The sequence below is a fragment of the Rattus norvegicus genome, chromosome 7, assembly GCF_021556685.1.
Source record: "Rattus norvegicus strain SHRSP/BbbUtx chromosome 7, alternate assembly SHRSP_T2T, whole genome shotgun sequence".
Lineage (NCBI taxonomy): Eukaryota > Metazoa > Chordata > Mammalia > Rodentia > Muridae > Rattus > Rattus norvegicus.
The window spans coordinates 20693791-20714367 of NC_141540.1; the positions used below are offsets into that span (position 1 = coordinate 20693791).

A 20577-nucleotide genomic window follows, 5' to 3' on the forward strand; every position below is an offset into this window, starting at 1 on the left:
TTAATATCTTGTGACATTCATTTCATACTCTGAAAATGAAATCAAATTGATATGTGAGCCATTTCCTAGAATTACCTCAACCTTGGAAAACATCATAATTTCATTAACAGACCTCTTTGACACAGCTCTGGAGAATCCAGACTTGGAAATGATAAAATTGTTCCAAAATTAATTGACAGTGTTCCTAATGTCAAACAGGACATTATACCATGATATTTGCCTAGTATAGAAGGTACTGTATCTGATAATACAAAATAATGAGACCAGCAGCATTTTCTTTATGTTTTATATTATGCAGATGCAATATCCTTCATTCCAAATCAATTGGACTGTTTGAATTTTACATTTTATATTCATTATTTCTTCCAGCAACATTTGATTTTGTTTTGAGGGCAATAGTAGGTTTATAGTTTGTAAATGGTGAAGTAAAGAAAGCTGGTAAAAAGGTAAATCTTGAACTTCCTGTTTCTTGCCAGATTACCATATTAAACCAGGATGAAGATCGCATGAAAGACATGTAGTATCAAGTGTCTGTGGCCTATGGGATTATACTCATTTTGGTGATTCAGGTTCCAGTTTGATCAGTCCTCAATCAAACCTGAGCATTCTTAAAAGAGAAGAATCCATGCTGGATAACTTTGAATTAAAGAGAATTCAGACAGAAGTGAAAGCTGCTAGAAGAGTCTCTCTGGAGGCAATGTCACTGAACAATCTCATTTACTGAGGGAAAGAAGGCTACTCTGATTTTTATTGTGGTGGGTATGGTTTTTATGGGTGAGAGTACATCTTTGATTGTGGCTAGCACACTGGGGATGCTCCATTTCCATAAGGGGAATCCCAGATATTACAAGATATGATGGAATAAGGGGACAGAAAGTTTAACCTGGCTGCAGGGTACATTATCTGCTGTAGGAGTGTAATGTTGGTATCACAGGTGTATGTGGACTGGGACACACAGACCAGGGCAGAGGAGAGAGAACCAATCCGTTTCTGGCAATTTTTGGATGAGATGTTCAAGGTTTTGAAATTCCACTACCCTTCTCTTACCTCAGGTCTGCCCCCTATGTCTCCATGGCTTCCAGGACATATAATGTACCTTCTTCATTTTATAAAGTGATGATATCATCATAGTCATCAGTCTCTCAGATGGGAATGGTTTGTTAATTTGGATACACTTTCTGCACTTTAAGGTTAGTCTGGCTAAGGGTTTATCTATCCTCTTGATTTTCTCAAATAACCGGCTCCTGGTTTTGTTGATTCTTTGTACAGTTCCGTTCGCTTCTCCTTGGCTGATTTCAACCTTGACTTTGATTACTTCCTGCCTTCTACTCCTCTTGGGTGTATTTGCTTCTTTTTGTTCTAGAGCTTTGAGGTGTGCTGTCAAGCTGCTAATGTGTGCTTTTTCCAGTTTCTATTGGAGACAATCAGAGAGAACTATGAGTTTTCTTCTTAGCACTGCTTTCGTTGTGTCCCACAAATTTGCCTATCTTGTGTCTTCATTTTCATTTAATTCTAAAAGGCCTTTAATTTCTTTCTTTATTTCCTTCTTGACCAAGTTCTCATTGAGTAGAGCATTGTTCAATTTCCATGTGTATGTTGGCTTTCTGTTGTTTTTGTTGTTTTTGAAGACCAGCCTTAGTCCAGGATGATCTGATAAGATTATTTCTGTTTTATTGTATCTGTTGAGGCCTGTTTTGTGACTAATTATATGGTCAGTTTTGGAGAAGGCACTTTGAGGTCCTGAGAAGAAGGTATATTTTTTGTTGTTGTTGTTGTAGGATGAAATGTTTTGTAATTATCTGTTAAATCCCTTTGGTTCATAACTTCTGTTAGTTTCTCTATGTCTCTGTTTAGTTTCTGTTCCCACGATCTATCCATTGATGAGATTGTGGTGTTGAAGTCTCGCACTATTATTGTGTGAGGTACAATGTGTGCTTTGAGCTTTATTAAAGTTTCTTTTATGAATGTAGGTGCCCTGGCATTTGGAGCATAGATATTCAGGATTGAGAGTTCATCTTGGTGGATTTTTCCTTTGATGAATATAAAGTGTCTTTCCTTATCTTTTTTGAAAACTTTTGGTTTAAAGTTGATTTTATTCAATATTAGAATTGTTACACCAGCTTGTTTCTTAAAACCATTTTCTTGGAAAATCATATTCCAGCGTTTTACTCTGAGGCCACTTGAGGTCTTTGTCACTGAGATGTTTTTCCTGTATGCAGCAAAATGCTGGGTCATCTTTATTTATCCATTTTATTAGTCTACCTCTTTTTATTGGGAATTGAGTCCATCGATGTCAAGAGGCATTAAGGAATAATGATTGTTGTTTCTTGTTATTTTGCTGTTAGAGGTAAAATTATGTTTGTGTGACTCTCTTCCTTTGGTTTAGTTCCAAGAAGATTATTTTCTTGCTTTTTCAAGAGTGTAGTTTCCCTCTTTCCATTGGAGTTTTCCATCTATTATCCTTTGTAGAGCTGGATTTGTGGAAAGGTATTGTGTAAATTTGGTTTGTTCATGAAATATCTTGGTTTCTCCATCTATGTTAATTGAGAATTTTGCTAGATATAGGAGTCTGGACTGGCATTTGTGTTCTCTTAGGGTCTGTATGACATCTGACTATAGTCTTATGACTTTCTTAGTCTCTGGTGAGAAGTGTGGTGTAATTCTGCCTTTTCATGTTACTTGACCTTTTTCCCTTACTGCTTTTAATATTCTTCCTTTTTTTGTGTGTGTTTGACGTTTTGACTATTGTTTGACATGAGGAATTCCTCTTCTGACCTAATATATTTGGAGTTCTGTAGGCTTCTTGTATGTTTATGGGCATCTCTTTCTTTAGGTTTGGTAAATTTTCTTCTATAATTTTGTTGAAGGTATTTACTGGCCCTTTAAGTTGGGAATCTTTGCTCTCTTCTATATATTTATCCTTAGGTTTGTTCTTCTCATTGTGTCCTGGATTTTCTGGATGTTTGGGTTAGGACCTATTGGTGTTTTACATTATCTTTGATGGTTGTTTCTATGTTATCTTCTGTCCCTGATTCTCTCTTCTATATTTTGTATTCTGTTAGTGATATTTGCATCTATGACTCCTGATTTCTTTCCTAGGTTTTCTATCTCCAGGGTTGTCTCCCTTTGTGCCTTTTTATTCTTTCTATTTACATTTTTAAATCCTGGATGGTTTTGTTCAATTCCTTCACCTTTTGGCTGTGTTTCCCTGTAATCCTTGAAGTGATTTTTGTGTTTCCTCTTTAAGGGCTTCTACTTTTTTACCTGTGTTGTCCTGTATTTATTTAAGGGAGTTATTTATGTCTTTCTTAAAGTCCTGTATCATCATCACGAGCTGTGATTTTAAATCCAAACCTTGCTTTTCTGGTTTGGTTGGATATCCAGTATTTGCTTTGGTGGGAGAACTGGGCTCTGATGGTGCTAAGTAGTCTTGCTTTCTGTTGCTTAGGTTCCTGTGCTTGCCATAAGGTTTTCTCTGGCATTAGCTTGTCTTTCTGTCTCTGACAGTGTTTTAACCCTCCTGTAAGCCTGTGTGTCAGCATTCCTGTAGATGTGCTTTCCTTCAGCTGGATCTGGGAACAGAGAGCTGCTCCTGGGTTTTTGTGTCCTGAAACCTTCAGGTGGTTTGTTTGGAGCAGGTGAGTTGATCTTACCTTTCCTCTCAAGGGTGCTCTTGGTTACTGGCTTTCAGCTGCTCTGCTTGCTGGCAGAAACTGGAAGGGTTCTGCCCCTGACTGCTCTTAGGTTCCTGTATTCAGAGGGCATAGAGGGCACTAGACAGGTTCCTCTTGGGCCAAGAATATGAGTAGAAATGGCAGTCTTCCCTAAGCTATCAGGATTTTCTGCACTTCTGAGAGTCTAGCTCTCTCCCCCATGAGATTTGGATATAGGGCAAGATTTATTTCTTTTTACAGCAGAATGATGGTCCAGTTTATAAATCCACTTTGGTAGCTTATGTTTTTTTATCAGGCAGTTGAATTTAATAATATTAAGGGATATTAATTTCCAAATATTGTGAACTGTTATTTTGATATTGGTGATATTTTTGTGTGTGGGGGGTGAATTTATCTTCTTTTGGCTTTATTTATATGATGTCACTTCCTGTGTTTTCTGGGATGTAGTTACTTTACTTGCAATAGTGCTCTTCTTCTAGTGCTCCTTTGAAGGCTGGATTAGTGGAAACATGTTGTTCCAATTTGGGATTGTCATGGCATATGTTGTTTTCTATATCACTGGTGATGAAAAGTTTTACTAGGTATAGTAGTTTGGACTGCTAACTGTAGTCTCTTAAAGTTGGAAGGCACTGGTTAGAGATTCAGTCTTTTAAACTCTGTATGGGAACTTGGATATAATTCTCACATGATGGCTGTATGTGGTACTTGCATTTGTCTACTTGCAGCCTGTAATATTCTTTCCTTGTCCTGCACATTTAGCATTATATTATTTAGTAGGTTTTCTCTTCTTGTCCAACATGTTTGGTTTGCAGTAACCATGTATGTTTATATATTCATCTTGTTCTTTGGGTTAGGAAATATTTCTTCTATGATTTTGTTGAAATATTTCAACAAAATCATAGAAGAAATATTTCTGGGCCTTTAAGGTGGGAATCTTCTTATTCTGCTACTGTTATTCTTGTGTTTGGACTTTTCATGGTGTCCCAAAGGTGAAAGGTTTTCTTAGAGATTTTTTTTAATTTGGCATTTTCCTTGAGCAATGCAGATTTTTTTATATCTTGTCTTCTATGCCTTAGATTTCCTCTCCCATCTCTTGTATTTTATTTATGATACTTTCATCTGTAGATTCTGTGATCCTTTCTAACTTTTCCATCTCTAGGATAGCCTCTTTTTGTGTTTTCCTTATTACATTTATTTCCATTTTCAGATCTTGGATACTTTTATTCATCTCTTTCACCAATATGATGTGTATTTTGTATATCACTTTGTATTTATTAACTTCTTTAATGAAGTCTACCTTTTTATTGTATTATACTTTCATTTGTTTTTCTTTAAGAGACTTATTCATTTATACTTTAATCCTCTATCATTTTAATATGATTAGGCTTAAAGCCATTTGTGGTTTAGGTGTGTTAGTATATTCAGGGCTTGATGTAGTAGGATATCTGTGTTCTGGTGTTGTTATTTAAATCTCAGATATTAATATCAGATATCAATTGTTAATAATATCAGAATATTGGCCACACCTGTGGGGAAAGAGCACACCAAACCAACACCAACACATTTCCACGTGGTGAGGTTTTAATGGGGGGAAGGAGACAACTGGAAGGGGTGAGAGAAAGAAGAGAAAAAGAGAGCTAGGGGGTAGGGGATTTGCCTTTTATTTGGAATGTGTCAGAGAGGTTCCCAGGTGGAGGTTTGAATTGAGCCAAAAGGTCTTCTGGGAATGTATGGCCATTGGCATGGCAACAGTGATCAAAAGGTCTCGCCTCTAAAGGCAATTCCTGGTACTAACATACCCCCCTCTATTTCTTATCATAAAAAGAAGGAAAAAAAGGAGCGGGATGCTGATGGTGAAAGGGGGATAGGGGCAACATGTCTCTTACGCTACTTCCTGCTGACTTGGGGTATCGTCAATGTTGGGGTACAGCTGACTTTCACCATCAAGCTCCACTTGTTAAATGTTTGCATCCACCTCCTCAGTGGACAGCGGTTGGTAATCCTGTAACAGGAACTGATTAATACTTTGATTAGAAATTTTTTGTATCTGTCATTGAATGAATGTAGAGACAGGATTAATGAGGCAGGGAGCTAATAGTAAAACCAGGAAAATGACTAGGAGAGGTATTATGAAAGGGAGTATCCACTTCCATATAGTGTTTTTGAAAGTCAAGGAACTGGAGGCCTCAAGGTCCTTGAAATTCTGCATATACGACTGAAGCTCCTGGAATTCATTTTTCACTATCCCGGATTGGTTCTTCCTTCTTGGAGGAACAGGCAAAGACCACCTTCTTTAGCTGTCAGGATATCTAACCCCCATCGGTTCTGAAGCACCACAGCTGCTAAAGAATCAATGTGTTTCTGGTAAGCATGGTTTCAGACATTTTTTGAAAACCGTTTTCAAGCTTGTAAGTGACTTTATTATATCGGGTCATGGAAGTAGCTAATCCTGCAACCCCAGTGCCAGCACCTATGGCTACCCCTGCAGCGACCAAAAGCGGCATGATCTGAACTGCCCTCTTACACTGGGCAGCTATCATTATCTACAGCTGGGATTGGCAGGGGCTCATTTCCCTGGATTACCCCTAGTTCAGGGAAAAGGAGCACCAAGGTACAAGCTCCTGAACACCTGGCAGGCAAATGATGGTATACCTGGGTGCCACAGAGGATTGACGTGTTTTGGATTGCAGGGCATTGTGGCAGAGATGGGGGTATCAAGGACGGTGGTTCTATTACAGTCTAGAGAGCCTAGTGTTCCTACAGAATAAGTGCCAGAGGTTTCAAAACAGTTTGCTACACACACACACACACACACACACACACACACACACACACACACAAAGGAATAGAGGAAAGGTATGGAGTCATAGCTACATCAGAGTCAGGGCAGTTGACAAAGGGTGAGGTAAGGTTATCAGGTTGTATCACTGGAGAAGCTGTAAGTGGCAGCTCTGAGTTAGTTCCCAGGGGAACACATAGCCAGCAATCTTTGAAGTGACCAGGTCGGGTGATATTAAGGAATTGGTATGCTGAGGTCAAGTCTGGAGCAATGGCAGAATGATAGGTTGGTGTCATTTATGTAAGGAGGTGTTAGAGAGGAAAGGACCTTGGAGGAGTGTTTGATTACCTCTCCTACCTTCCTGATATCTAGGGCTGGGGCAGTTGAGACATATTTTCTCTGAATGTGGATAGTGCTTTTTGGAGCCCCTGATTGATTTTTCTGGTAGAGCTTACCAACAACTCCTGTCTTCACCTGGGATTCCATGGATCTCCTATGTAGAAGAAGAGCATCTTTCATCATTGATAGAAGAAGTGATTGGTTCATGATCCTAGCATTTGTATTTGACAAGACCAATAGAGGCAGCCCCCATATGTGTCTGGCCATTTTTACAATCATCTTTTGTCTGGGCGAAGAGAAAGCAAGTAAAGAGATCATAATATTTAGATGGGGTAACCAATACGGGGATGACAGCAATGTGGATTGATTCGTTGCATACGATGATGGAGCAGTTTCTGGAGCCTATTTAGAAAGATTGTTTGTTATCTGTGGGAGTTTCTTGAACCTCGAATTTCCAGATATACAGGCTACCCTGAATAGAGACAAGCAGCAAGGGGAGGAATGAGAAGCCCATGTCTAGTTCAGTGGTGTTGAATGCAGCTGATGAATCACTGGAGTCTCATTTTCTGAAGCTGGGCACAAGGTGGGTGGTCTTGATGTCTTTTGGAGCTCAATGGAGCATGGTCCTGTTAGAGTCAATGTGTATGAAGAATGTTTAGGAGAAGGGGTGAAAGGTTTAAGGTGGGAAAGGTGAATCCAATGAGGGAGTCACTCCAATTTGGCAGCTGTAGGGTCACAAAAATCATCTTAAAAGGTCCCTGCCATTTAGGGGAGAGGGTTGAGGGCCGATGGTCTGGGGGGATAGCAGAACTTGGTCTCCAGTGTTGATAGGCAGTGAGCAAGGGGCAGTGTGTGGCCGAGGTAGATGGTGGTCAGCAAAGTTCCATAGGAGAGAACGAAGGTGGCAAAGCAATGGGGAGAGTAGATGATCTGGGAGGGGAGAGCATTGAGGTGAAAGACCAGGAGTTAGGACTGGACGTCCATACATGAGTTCAAAAGGTGAGACTTGGAGAGGTCACCTAGGGAGAGCTTGTAGTCTGAAGAAAGTCAGAGGTGAGAGTTTTACCCAATCTAGATGGAGTTCCTGTGACAGCTTGACAAGAGTAGTTCTTTTTTTTTTTCACTTGTTCTTTACTTCAGTGTCAGCTGAGCACAGGTTTTTTTGATTTTTAAGGCTATATAGTGAATCTTTTTACTGTGAATAGACATACTGATTCCTGTTTCCTTCTCAAAGGAACTAGCCCACAGATTTCTACTCTCATCAAGTGGCAAGAGTAGTTTTTAAGAGCGGTTAGTTCTTTCTACCTTTCCTGATGATTGAGGGTGGTAAGGAATGTGGAAATGTCTAGGGCCTGGCCAAACAGGTGTGGACTGTCCCAGAATCCCTGGGGTAGAACAGTCCAAGTGAGTTGGGTAGAGAAGTGGGTGTCAGGATCTGTCCAGATAAAGGCAAATATGCCCTGTGAACGAGTATCTAGAGGGATGGAGAATGCAGTCATTGATAAGTGGATATTAGCACTAAAGCTCGAATTACCCAAGATACAATCCACAGACTACAGGAAGCTCAAGAAGAAGGATGACCAAAAGGCGGATGCTCCCATTCCTTTTTAAAAGGGGAAAAATATCCATAGGAGGGGATATGGAAGCAAAATTTAGAGCAGTGACTGACTGAAGGAATGGCCATTCAAAGCCTGCCCCACATGTGGCATATAGATTGATGAAGCTAAAAGATACATTCTGAAAGGGACTGGATATAGATCTCTCCTGAGAGACACATCCAGATCATGTCCAATACAGAGGTGAATGCTAGCAGCAAACCACTGAACTGAGAACAGGACCCCCTTTGGGGGAATTAGAGGAAGTATTGAAAGAGTTGAAGGAGCTTGCAACCCCATAAGAACAACAATTCCAACTAACCAGAGCTTCCAGGGACAAAACCACTAACGAAAGACTATGCATGGACTGACCCAGGGCTCCAACTGCATATGTAGAAGAGAATAGCCTTGTTGGGGCACCAGCAGAAGGGGAAGCCCTTGGTCCTGCCAAGATTGAAACCCCAGTTCAGGGGAATATGGGGGGGCAGTAAGGGGGATGGATGGGAGGAATACCTGTATGGGGGTGGGAGAGGGGATGGAGGGTTTATGGACAGGAAGTTGGGAAAGAGAATAACATTGGAAATGTAAGTAAAGAAATATATCTAATAAAAAAAAGCAATAAAAAGTTTAAAAAATTGCATCCTTGATATCCGGGATTGAGAAATAGGATGTCCCTGAGGGTATGGTAGACAGAAGTGTGTAGGGGTTAGCCATGATGGGATGGATAGGAACCACTGCAGAATTTATGCCTCTGAGGTCCTGAACCAGGAAGTAGGTTCCATTAGGCTTCTTAACTGCTAGCATAGGAGTGTTAAAAGGGGAAGAGGTAGAATGAAGGAGTTTTTCCCTTAAAAGGTCGGAAATGATAGGTTTAAGTTCCCTAAGGCTCTGGAGAGGGAGATGGTGTTGACCTTGGGTTATGTACCTAGAAGAGTCCAGTAATTGGGTGACAACAGGAGAATGGTGTTTAGCAACAGAGGGATGTCCCAGACTCCGGGGTCCACCTGAGAAGCTGGTAAAGGAAACAACATGTCTGTGTTACTAGGTTGGCTAGCTAGGAGAAGAAGCAGAGGAGCTCCTGCAGAGCTTGGGTTCAGGCGAATAGGTGGAGCAAAGGAAATGGAGGTTCCCAATTTAGCTAGAAGATTCCTTCCCAACAAGGTGACCAGACATGTTGGCACTACCAAAAGGAATGGGTGAGAGGTACACCCCTAAAAATGCAACTAAGTGGTGGGGTCTGGTGAGGAAGGTAAGGTTGTACCGCTACCCCAACCTAGGGAAACATGAGAGAGATATGGGTCCTCAAAATTCTGTTAGGACCGAGTAAGTAGCCCTAGTGTCCAAAAGGAAAGAGATAGGCCACCCACATACCATGATAGTTACCCGAGGCTCCTTGCTGGTAATGGCCATGGTTGGAGCTAGGGAGCCTGGACCCCTTCATTCGTCCATAGCAAAGCCTAGGAAAACATCTGGACAGTTGCCTGGACATGATGTCCCCCTGACCTGTGCATCTAGGGCATGGCCTCCTTGGTTTGCAGGGATTAAGGCAAACCCTCATCCAGTGACCCTTTTGGCCACATTTATAGCAGGGCCCTGGTGGTTCCTTAGCCTGAGAAGGCCAGGAGTCCGGGGTAGTAGCTGGGGCTGGTCGGACAGTCTTTGCCAGCATATGGTATTTTTGTTTGTGAACCTTCTCATCTCTTCCATGGGACACTTTGAAGGCCAGCACCAAGACTTCTGCCTGTGGAGTTAGGCACCCCCTCTCTAGCTTTTTAAGTTTGTCCTTTATGTCAGGGTAGCTCTGGGAAAAGAAATAGGTCATCAGAAGTTGTTTACCTCCTGGATTTTCAGGGTCTAGATTAGTGTATTGTAATAAAGCCTTTGTAAGGCATTGTAAAAATTGGGATGGGTTCTCTTGTTTGTCCTAGATGACCGCTTGTAGTTTTTCAGAATTTACCAGTTTTAAGGCTGCCCTGTGAAGACCAGCTGGGAGACAGGTTATGAATCTATCTATGGCTAAAATACCACCTGTGGAATTATAATTCCATTGGAGATCCTGGTCAGGTACTGCCTCAGATCCAATAGGGTATGTCCCATCCGTTTGATGTATTTCATCTGCATGTATTTTTGCTTGCTCCCAAACCTGCTGGCATTCCTCTGGAAATAAATTATTAGTAAGAATCATATGCACATCATGAAAGGTCAAGCTACAAGATTGGGTAATGTACTGGAACTCTTTAATAAAGGTGGATGAGTTAGAAGTATAGGAACCCAGTCTGCTTTCTATTTGAGAAAGGTCATTCAGTGAAAAAGGGACATTTTACCCTGACCAGCCCATCTACACCAGCCACCTCTCTCAGTGGAAGGACCAGTGCTGGGTCAGGCGTCTCTGGTAGTCAGAGGTTTGGGGGTTTGGCTAAGTTCTTGGAGAGGTTAAGGGGAGACGTGAAGCTCGCTGTAGTGCAGGGAGATTGGAGCCTCCCGTAGCTGGCACAGGAGGGAAGGGTTCTGGAGGGTCCTGAGAAGTCTCTGGAGTGACCTGGCGAGAAGGTGGAACTGAGGCATTGGCCTGGGTTTTTGGAAGTGTGGAGGCAGGCCTGCAGCGAAGAGGAGGTGGTTCTTTAGCTGGGTCAATAGTTGTACTGTCTGTCCTCCTGTACTTGTTTCATAGCTAAGAGGAGTTGGGTAGGGGTGCAAGAGGAACACAAAGAGGGGATAGAGCGGAGAAACATGAAAGCTTGGACATAAGGAATCTCATTCCATTTACCAGAGTGCTGGCAGTAACTGTGAAGATCCCATAAAATTGTGGGATTCAGAGTCCCGTTATGCGGCTATTTTGAACCATTACCTAATGAATACTGGGTCCAGACGTTATTGCATAGGTGTATTAGTTTTGATGTCTGTAGGTGAGGCGTTAATTTTAAAATTTTGAAATTTTCCAAAAGATATCCTAACGTTGAATGTGTAGGCACAGTCGATGACCTCGAATTTCCCATTGGGGGAAGTTGTCAATTTTATTCCCATCGGCGTCCCAGGGAAACATAATGGCAAAGGAAGAAATCAGCCAAGGCCAGGTTTTCTGAATCGTCACTCAAAGACCTACAGGCTACCAAGGGAAAGCAATCCCACCCAGGCCTTGGTTTTCTGACTGGCTGAGAGAGCCCAGAACTGAAAAAAAAAAATAGGCGGGGGCGGGGAGACGAGGAGAGATTGCTTTCAAGGGAAACTCCGCCCAATGATCGAAGTTTTATCAAGCCTTATGTTAGCTAAGGAAATCCGCAATCCCAGGGGGCAAAAAAAAGACTGGCCAGGTTTTCCTCTGGAAAGCAAGTTTTCCACTGCTAACCGGATTTAAAAAACAAACAAACAAACAAACAAACAAACAAAACAAAAAAACCCAACCCACTAATAGACTGGTGTATGTGCGTAATTTGGGCCTGCATTCTGGTAGCTGGAGTGTGGAACCATGGGGTTTAGGAGGTGGGAGCGAGCAAATCAGTCACAGAAGGGAGCTTCAGTTTAAACAGAAATCTGTTTGGAACTCACTCGGTTGAAGTCTTGAGTCCCGCAGCAGCCAGAAGGTGGCGGTGGAGACTTAGAAGACCGAGCGATTGCAATTGAGCTGCGGCTCAATGGTGCTGTGGCTGTGCAGCAGGAACTGAACCGCGGTGCTGCGGTCTGTGTCTGCCACGGCTGGCTTGGGGTTGCCGGAGCGGGCTGGGATGGGGGATTTGGGGGAAAGGAGGAAAGGGGTCTTAGTCGCGGGGAATCAGAAGCCGAGTACTGGGTCCACCAATGTCGTTATTTAAATCTCAGATATTAATATCAGATATCAGTTGTTAATAATATCAGAATATAGGCCGCATCTATGGGGAAAGAGCACACCAAACCAACACCAACACGGTTCCAACGTGGTGAGATTTTAATGGGAAAGGAGACAAAGGGAAGGGGCGAGAGAAAGAAGAGAAAAAGAGAGCTAGGGGGCAGAGACTTTGCCTTTTATTTGGAATGTGAAGTAAAGGTTCACAGGTGGAGCTGCAAATTGAGCCAAAAGGTCTTCTGGGAATGTATGGCCATTTTCATGGCAACAGTGATCAAAACTGCTAAAGGCAATTCCTGATACCGACTTCTGGTGGTGTGATGTTGCCCTGGCTTTTGTTGATTGTGTGCTTCTTCTGGCTTTTAGCCATATGATAGCTCCTGATATTGGATGGCGTGGTGATCTCTGAAAGCAGCAGAACTCTGTGATTATAGAGCTGGTTGTCCTTGCTGGCAACTGGCTTCCAGGGCTGCAGGCAGAGGTTATGGTCTCTGATGGCTTCAGGCCTCTGGTTGTTCAAGGCGGCAGCAAGCCTCCAGGGACAAGGCAGAGTGCATAAATGTTATCAGACATTCATACGTGGACTTGAAGATGGAGTGGAGAGGGGACAGAAATAAACCCGATAGCTTCTAGGCTTGCCAGGTGAGTCTCTCGGGCACTGTGGGCTGATCTGAACATCTATGACTGAGAGAGTCTTTGCCGTGCTGAACTGCCACCATCTGAGATCAGCAGTTGTGAGCCAAACAAAGCCAGAATGCAGTGTACCGAGTAAAACAGCAGAGGGAGACAAAGGTACAAGAAGCTCCAGATCATGTAGTAGACATTATAAAATGACTGTATAGGTGGGAGGGAGAGCTAAACCTTCAGAGAGGCAGACAAGCCTGGGAAACCAGAAGAGACTGCTCTCTGCACACACATCTCGGACGCCAGAGGAAAAAGCCAAAGACCATCTGGAACCCTGGTGCACTGAAGCGCCCGGAAGGGGCGGCACAGGTCTTCCTGGTTGCTGCCGCTGCAGAGAGCCCGTGGGCAGCACCCCACGAGCGAACTTGAGCCTCGGGACCACAGGTAAGACCAACTTTTCTGCTGCAAAAAAGCTGCCTGGTGAGCTTGGGACACACGGAAGCAGAATTCCTCTAGGACTGGGCACGTTCTGTGTTTACCGGAAGTCCCACACCTGCGGATCCCGGCCCGCAGCAGCTCTCTGCTCCCAGACCCCGTGAGAGAGAGACCCAACCGCCTGGTCAGGTGGGCACTCCTGAGGCTGCAGAGCGGAAGAGACCACCAACACTGCTCACCCCTGCCCACATCCCTGGCCCAAGAGGAAAATGTATAAGGCCTCTGGGCTCCCGTGGGGGAGGGCCCAGGAGTGGCAGGACCCCTGCCTGAGACACCGCTGGAACCTGAAGGAAACAGACCGCATAAACAGTTCTCTGCACCCAAATCCCGTGGGAGGGAGAGCTAAACCTTCAGAGAGGCAGACAAGCCTGGGAAACCAGAAGAGACTGCTCTCTGCACACACATCTCGGATGCCAAAGGAAAAAGCCAAAGACCATCTGGAACCCTGGTGCACGGAAGCTCCCGGAAGGGGCGGCACAGGTCTTCCTGTTTGCTGCCACTGCAGAGAGCCCGTGGGCAGCACCCCACGAGCGAACTTGAGCCTCGGGACCACAGGTAAGACCAAATTTTTTGCTGCAAGAAAGCTGCCTGGTGAACTCAAGACACAGGCCCACAGGAACAGCTGAAGACCTGTAGAGAGGAAAAACTACACGCCCAAAAGCAGAACACTCTGTCCCCATAACTGACTGAAAGAGAGGAAAACAGGTCTACAGCACTCCTGACACACAGGCTTATAGGACAGTCTAGCCACTGTCAGAAATAGCAGAACAAAGTAACACTAGAGATAATCTGATGGCGAGAGGCAAGCGCAGGAACCCAAGCAACAGAAACTAAGACTACATGGCACCATCAGAGCCCAATTCTCCCATCAAAACAAACATGGAATATCCAAACACACCAGAAAAGCAAGATCTAGTTTCAAAATCATTTTTGATCATGATGCTGGAGGACTTCAAGAAAGACGTGAAGAACTCCCTTAGAGAACAAGTAGAAGCCTACAGAGAGGAATCGCAAAAATGCCTGAAAGAATTCCAGGAAAACATAAGTAAACAAGTAGAAGCCCATAGAGAGGAGACACAAAAATCCCTGAAAGAATTCCAGGAAAACATAAATAAACAAGTAGAAACCCATAGAGAGGAGACACAAAAATCCCTGAAAGAATTCCAGGAAAACACAATCAAACAGTTGAAGGAATTAAAAATGGAAATAGAAGCAATCAAGAAAGAACACATGGAAACAACCCTGGATATAGAAAACCAAAAGAAGAGACAAGGAGCTGTAGATACAAGCTTCACCAACAGAATACAAGAGATGGAAGAGAGAATCTCAGGAGCAGAAGATTCCATAGAAATCATTGACTCAACTGTCAAAGATAATGTAAAGCGGAAAAAGCTACTGGTCCAAAACATACAGGAAATCCAGGACTCAATGAGAAGATCAAACCTAAGGATAATAGGTATAGAAGAGAGTGAAGACTCCCAGCTCAAAGGACCAGTAAATATCTTCAACAAAATCATAGAAGAAAACTTCCCTAACCTAAAAAAAGAGATACCCATAGGCATACAAGAAGCCTACAGAACTCCAAATAGATTGGACCAGAAAAGAAACACCTCCCGTCACATAATTGTCGAAACACCAAACGCACAAAATAAAGAAAGAATATTAAAAGCAGTAAGGGAAAAAGGTCAAGTAACATATAAAGGCAGACCTATCAGAATCACACTAGACTTCTCGCCAGAAACTATGAAGGCCAGAAGATCCTGGACTGATGTCATACAGACCCTAAGAGAACACAAATGCCAGCCCAGGTTACTGTATCCAGCAAAACTCTCAATTAACATTGATGGAGAAACCAAGATATTCCATGACAAAACCAAATTTACACAATATCTTTCTACAAATCCAACACTACAAAGGATAATAAATGGTAAAGCCCAACATAAGGAGGCAAGCTATACCCTAGAAGAAGCAAGAAACTAATCGTCTTGGCAACAAAACAAAGAGAATGAAAGCACACAAACATAACCTCACATCAAATATGAATATAACGGGAAGCAATAATCACTATTCCTTAATATCTCTCAATATCAATGGCCTCAACTCCCCAATAAAAAGACATAGATTAACAAACTGGATATGCAACGAGGACCCTGCATTCTGCTGCCTACAGGAAACACACCTCAGAGACAAAGACAGACACTACCTCAGAGTGAAAGGCTGGAAAACAACTTTCCAAGCAAATGGTCAGAAGAAGCAAGCTGGAGTAGCCATTCTAATATCAAATAAAATCAATTTCCAACTAAAAGTCATCAAAAATGATAAGGAAGGACACTTCATATTCATCAAAGGAAAAATCCACCAAGATGAACTCTCAATCCTAAATATCTATGCCCCAAATACAAGGGCACCTACATACGTAAAAGAAACCTTACTAAAGCTCAAAACACATATTGCACCTCACACAATAATAGTGGGAGATTTCAACACCCCACTCTCATCAATGGACAGATCATGGAAACAGAAATTAAACAGTGATGTCGACAGACTAAGAGAAGTCATGAGCCAAATGGACTTAACGGATATTTATAGAACATTCTATCCTAAAGCGAAAGGATATACCTTCTTCTCAGTTCCTCATGGTACTTTCTCCAAAATTGACCATATAATTGGTCAAAAAACGGGCCTCAACAGGTACAAAAAGATAGAAATAATCCCATGCGTGCTATCGGACCACCACGGCCTAAAACTGGTCTTCAATAACAATAAGGGAAGAATGCCCACATATACGTGGAAATTGAACAATGCTTTACTCAATGATAACCTGGTCAAGGAAGAAATAAAGAAATTAAAAACTTTTTAGAATTTAATGAAAATGAAGGTACAACATACCCAAACTTATGGGACACAATGAAAGCTGTGCTAAGAGGAAAACTCATAGCGCTGAGTGCCTGCAGAAAGAAACAGGAAACAGCATATGTCAGCAGCTTGACAGCACACCAAAAAGCTCTAGAACAAAAAGAAGCAAATACACCCAGGAGGAGTAGAAGGCAGGAAATAATCAAACTCAGAGCTGAAATCAACCAAGTAGAAACAAAAAGGACCATAGAAAGAATCAACAGAACCAAAAGTTGGTTCTTTGAGAAAATCAACAAGATAGATAAACCCTTAGCCAGACTAACGAGAGGACACAGAGAGTGCGTCCAAATTAACAAAATCAGAAATGAAAAGGGAGACATAACTACAGATTCAGAGGAAATTCAAAAAATCATCAGATCTTACTATAAAAACCTATATTCAACAAAACTTGAAAATCTTCAGGAAATGGACAATTTCCTAGACAGATACCTGGTATCGAAGTTAAATCAGGAACAGATAAAAAGTTAAACAACCCCATAACTCCTAAGGAAATAGAAGCAGTCATTAAAGGTCTCCCAACCAAAAAGAGCCCAGGTCCAGACGGGTTTAGTGCAGAATTCTATCAAACCTTCATAGAAGACCTCATACCAATATTATCCAAACTATTCCACAAAATTGAAACAGATGGAGCCCTACCGAATTCCTTCTACAAAGCCACAATTACTCTTATACCTAAACCACACAAAGACACAACAAAGAAAGAGAACTTCAGACCAATTTCCCTTATGAATATCGACGCAAAAATACTCAATAAAATTCTGGCAAACCGAATTCAAGAGCACATCAAAACAATCATCCACCATGATCAAGTAGGCTTCATCCCAGGCATGCAGGGATGGTTTAATATACGGAAAACCATCAATGTGATCCATTATATAAACAAACTGAAAGAACAGAACCACATGATCATTTCATTAGATGCTGAGAAAGCATTTGACAAAATTCAACACCCCTTCATGATAAAAGTCCTGGAAAGAATAGGAATTCAAGGCCCATACCTAAACATAGTAAAAGCCATATCCAGCAAACCAGTTGCTAACATTAAACTAAATGGAGAGAAACTTGAAGCAATCCCACTAAAATCACGGACTAGACAAGGCTGCCCACTCTCTCCCTACTTAATCAATATAGTTCTTGAAGTTCTAGCAAGAACAATCAGACAACAAAAGGAGATCAAGGGGATACAGATCGGAAAAGAAGAGGTCAAAATATCACTACTTGCAGATGACATGATAGTATACTTAAGTGATCCCAAAAGTTCCACCAGAGAACTACTAAAGCTGATAAACAACTTCAGCAAAGTGGCTGGGTATAAAATTAACTCAAATAAATCAGTTTCCTTCCTCTATACAAAAGAGAAACAAGCCGAGAAAGAAATTAGGGAAACGACACCCTTCATAATAGACCCAAATAATATAAAGTACCTCGGTGTGTCTTAAACCAAGCAAGTAAAAGATCTGTACAATAAGAACTTCAAGACACTGAGGAAAGAAATTGAAGAAGACCTCAGAAGATGGAAAGGTTTCCCATGCTCATGGATTGGCAGGATTAATATACTAAAAATGGCCATTTTACCAAAAGCAATCTACAGATTCAATGCAATCCCCATCAAAATACCAATCCAATTCTTCAAAGAGTTAGATGGAACAATTTGCAAATTCATCTGGAATAACAAAAAACCCAGGATAGCTAAAGCTATCCTCAACAATAAAAGGACTTCAGGGGAATCACTATCCCTGAACTCAAGCAGTATTACAGAGCAATAGTGATAAAAACTGCATGGTATTGGTACAGAGACAGACAGATAGACCAATGGAATAGAATTGAAGACCCAGAAATGAACCCACACACCTATGGTCACTTGATTTTTGACAAAGGAGCCAAAACCATCCAATGGAAAAAGATAGAATTTTCAGCAAATGGTGCTGGTTCAACTGGAGGGCAACATGTAGAAGAATACAGATCGATCCATCCTTATCACCCTGTACAAAGCTTAAGTCCAAGTGGATCAAGGACCTCCACCTCAAACCAGACACACTCAAACTAATAGAAGAAAAACTAGGGAAGCATCTGGAACACATGGGCACTGGAAAAAATTTCCTGAAAAAAACACCAATGGCTTATGCTCTAAGATCAAGAATCGACAAATGGGATCTCATAAAACTGCAAAGCTTCTGGAAGGCAAAGGACACTGTGGTTAGGACAAAATGGCAACCAACAGATTGGGAAAAGATCTTTACCAATCCTACAACAGATAGAGGCCTTATATCCAAAATATACAAAGAACTCAAAAGTTAGACCGCAGGGAAACAAATAACCCTATTAAAAAATGGGGTTCAGAGCTAAACAAAGAATTCACAGCTGAGGAATGCCGAATAGCTGAGAAACACCTAAAGAAATGCTAACATCTTTAGTCATAAGGGAAATGCAAATCAAAACAACCCTGAGATTTCACCTCACACCAGTGAGAATGGCTAAAATCAAAAACTTAGGTGACAGCAGATGCTGGCGAGGATGTGGAGAAAGAGGAACACTCCTCCATTGTTGGTGGGATTGCAGACTGGTAAAACCATTCTGGAAATCAGTCTGGATGTTCTTCAGAAAATTGGACATTGAACTGCCTGAGGATCCAGCTATACCTCTCGGGCATACACCCAAAAGATGCCTCAACATATGAAAGAGACACTTGCTCCACTATGTTCATCGCAGCCTTATTTATAATAGCCAGAAACTGGAAAGAACCCAGATGCCCTTCAACAGAGGATTGGATACAGAAAATGTGGTACATCTACACAATGGAATATTACTCAGCTATCAAAAACAACGAGTTTATGAAATTCGTAGGCAAATGGTTGGAACTGGAAAATATCATCCTGAGTGAGCTAACCCAATCACAGAAAGACATACATGGTATGCACTCATTGATAAGTGGCTATTTGCCCAAATGCTTGAATTACCCTAGATCCCTAGAACAAATGAAACTCAAGACGGATGATCAAAATGTGAATGCTTCACTCCTTCTTTAAATGAGGAAAAAGAATACCCTTGGCAGGGAAGGGAGAGGCAAAGATTAAAACAGAGACTGAACGAACACCCATTCAGAGCCTGCCCCACGTGTGGCCCATACATATACAGCCACCCAATTAGACAAGATGGATGAAGCAAAGAAGTGCAGACCGACAGGAGCCGGATGTAGATCGCTCCTGAGAGACACAGCCAGAATACAGCAAATACAGAGGCGAATGCCAGCAGCAAACCACTGAACTGAGAATAGGTCCCCCATTGAAGGAATCAGAGAAAGAACTGGAAGAGCTTGAAGGGGCTCGAGACCCCAAAAGTACAACAATGCCAAGCAACCAGAGCTTCCAGGGACTAAGCCACTACCTAAAGACTATACATGGACTGACCCTGGACTCTGACCCCATAGGTAGCAATGAATATCCTAGTAAGAGCACCAGTGGAAGGGGAAGCCCTGGGTCCTGCTAAGACTGAACCCCCAGTGAACTAGACTATGGGGGGAGGGCGGCAATGGGGGGAGGGTTGGGAGGGGAACACCCATATGGAAGGGGAGGGGGGAGTGGGATGTTTGCCCGGAAACCGGGAAAGGGAATAACACTTGAAATGTATATAAGAAATACTCAAGTTAATAAAAAAAAAAGAAAGAGGAAAAAAAAAAGAAAAAAAATATGACTGTATATATATATATATATATATATATATATATATATATTTGTGTTTCAAGATACTTACATATAAGAAACACAATATATTTTGGGCTTCATGGGATTATATTTTGAACAGTTTTACAGGGGTGGATTTTAAGAAAATAGACATGTTGCCAGTTATCATTATTACAATATTTAACTATCTTGGTTTTTTTGTCTTCTCAAAGTACAGGGCCCTATATAAAAAATTATAAGCCTGAAAAAGGGAATTAGAAAGAGCACTGGAACTAAAGAAACCAGATTAACAGGTCACAATAAATGATAGAGAAAAGAAAACGAAGGTTGGAGACAGGAGCTGAAAGGATGCTAGAACAAAAGATGCAGAAATTCACAGATTGGCCTGAATAGCAAAGTGATAGCAAAATTTTAAAGCAGAGTGTAGAGGAAATTTATTAAAGTTAGTAAATCAAAATAAGGTAGATACTACAATATCAGAATTACAACTTAAAGAGAAATTAAAATTATGGAAACAGGGCCTAGAGAGAGAATACATGAACTTATGCAACAGGAGGAACAATAAAAAGAGAAATATGAAAGTTGGGCACAGATCTTAATGAAGGAAGTTAAAGTATCAACTGGGGAAAATACTTATGTAGAGACAGAAGATAAA

General features: G+C 41.8%; 1 protein-coding gene across 1 annotated transcript in view; it reads left to right on the plus strand.

The window, feature by feature from the left end:
- Nucleotides 1–20577, plus strand: part of LOC148004489 (uncharacterized) — a 190425-nt gene that overhangs the window by 44485 nt on the left and 125363 nt on the right. Inside the window, exons 3-4 of the mRNA XM_087559376.1 lie at nucleotides 477–755; nucleotides 1053–1190. The gene's annotated coding sequence lies outside the window, so the exon portion shown is untranslated. The remainder of the gene's footprint in view (nucleotides 1–476; nucleotides 756–1052; nucleotides 1191–20577) is intronic.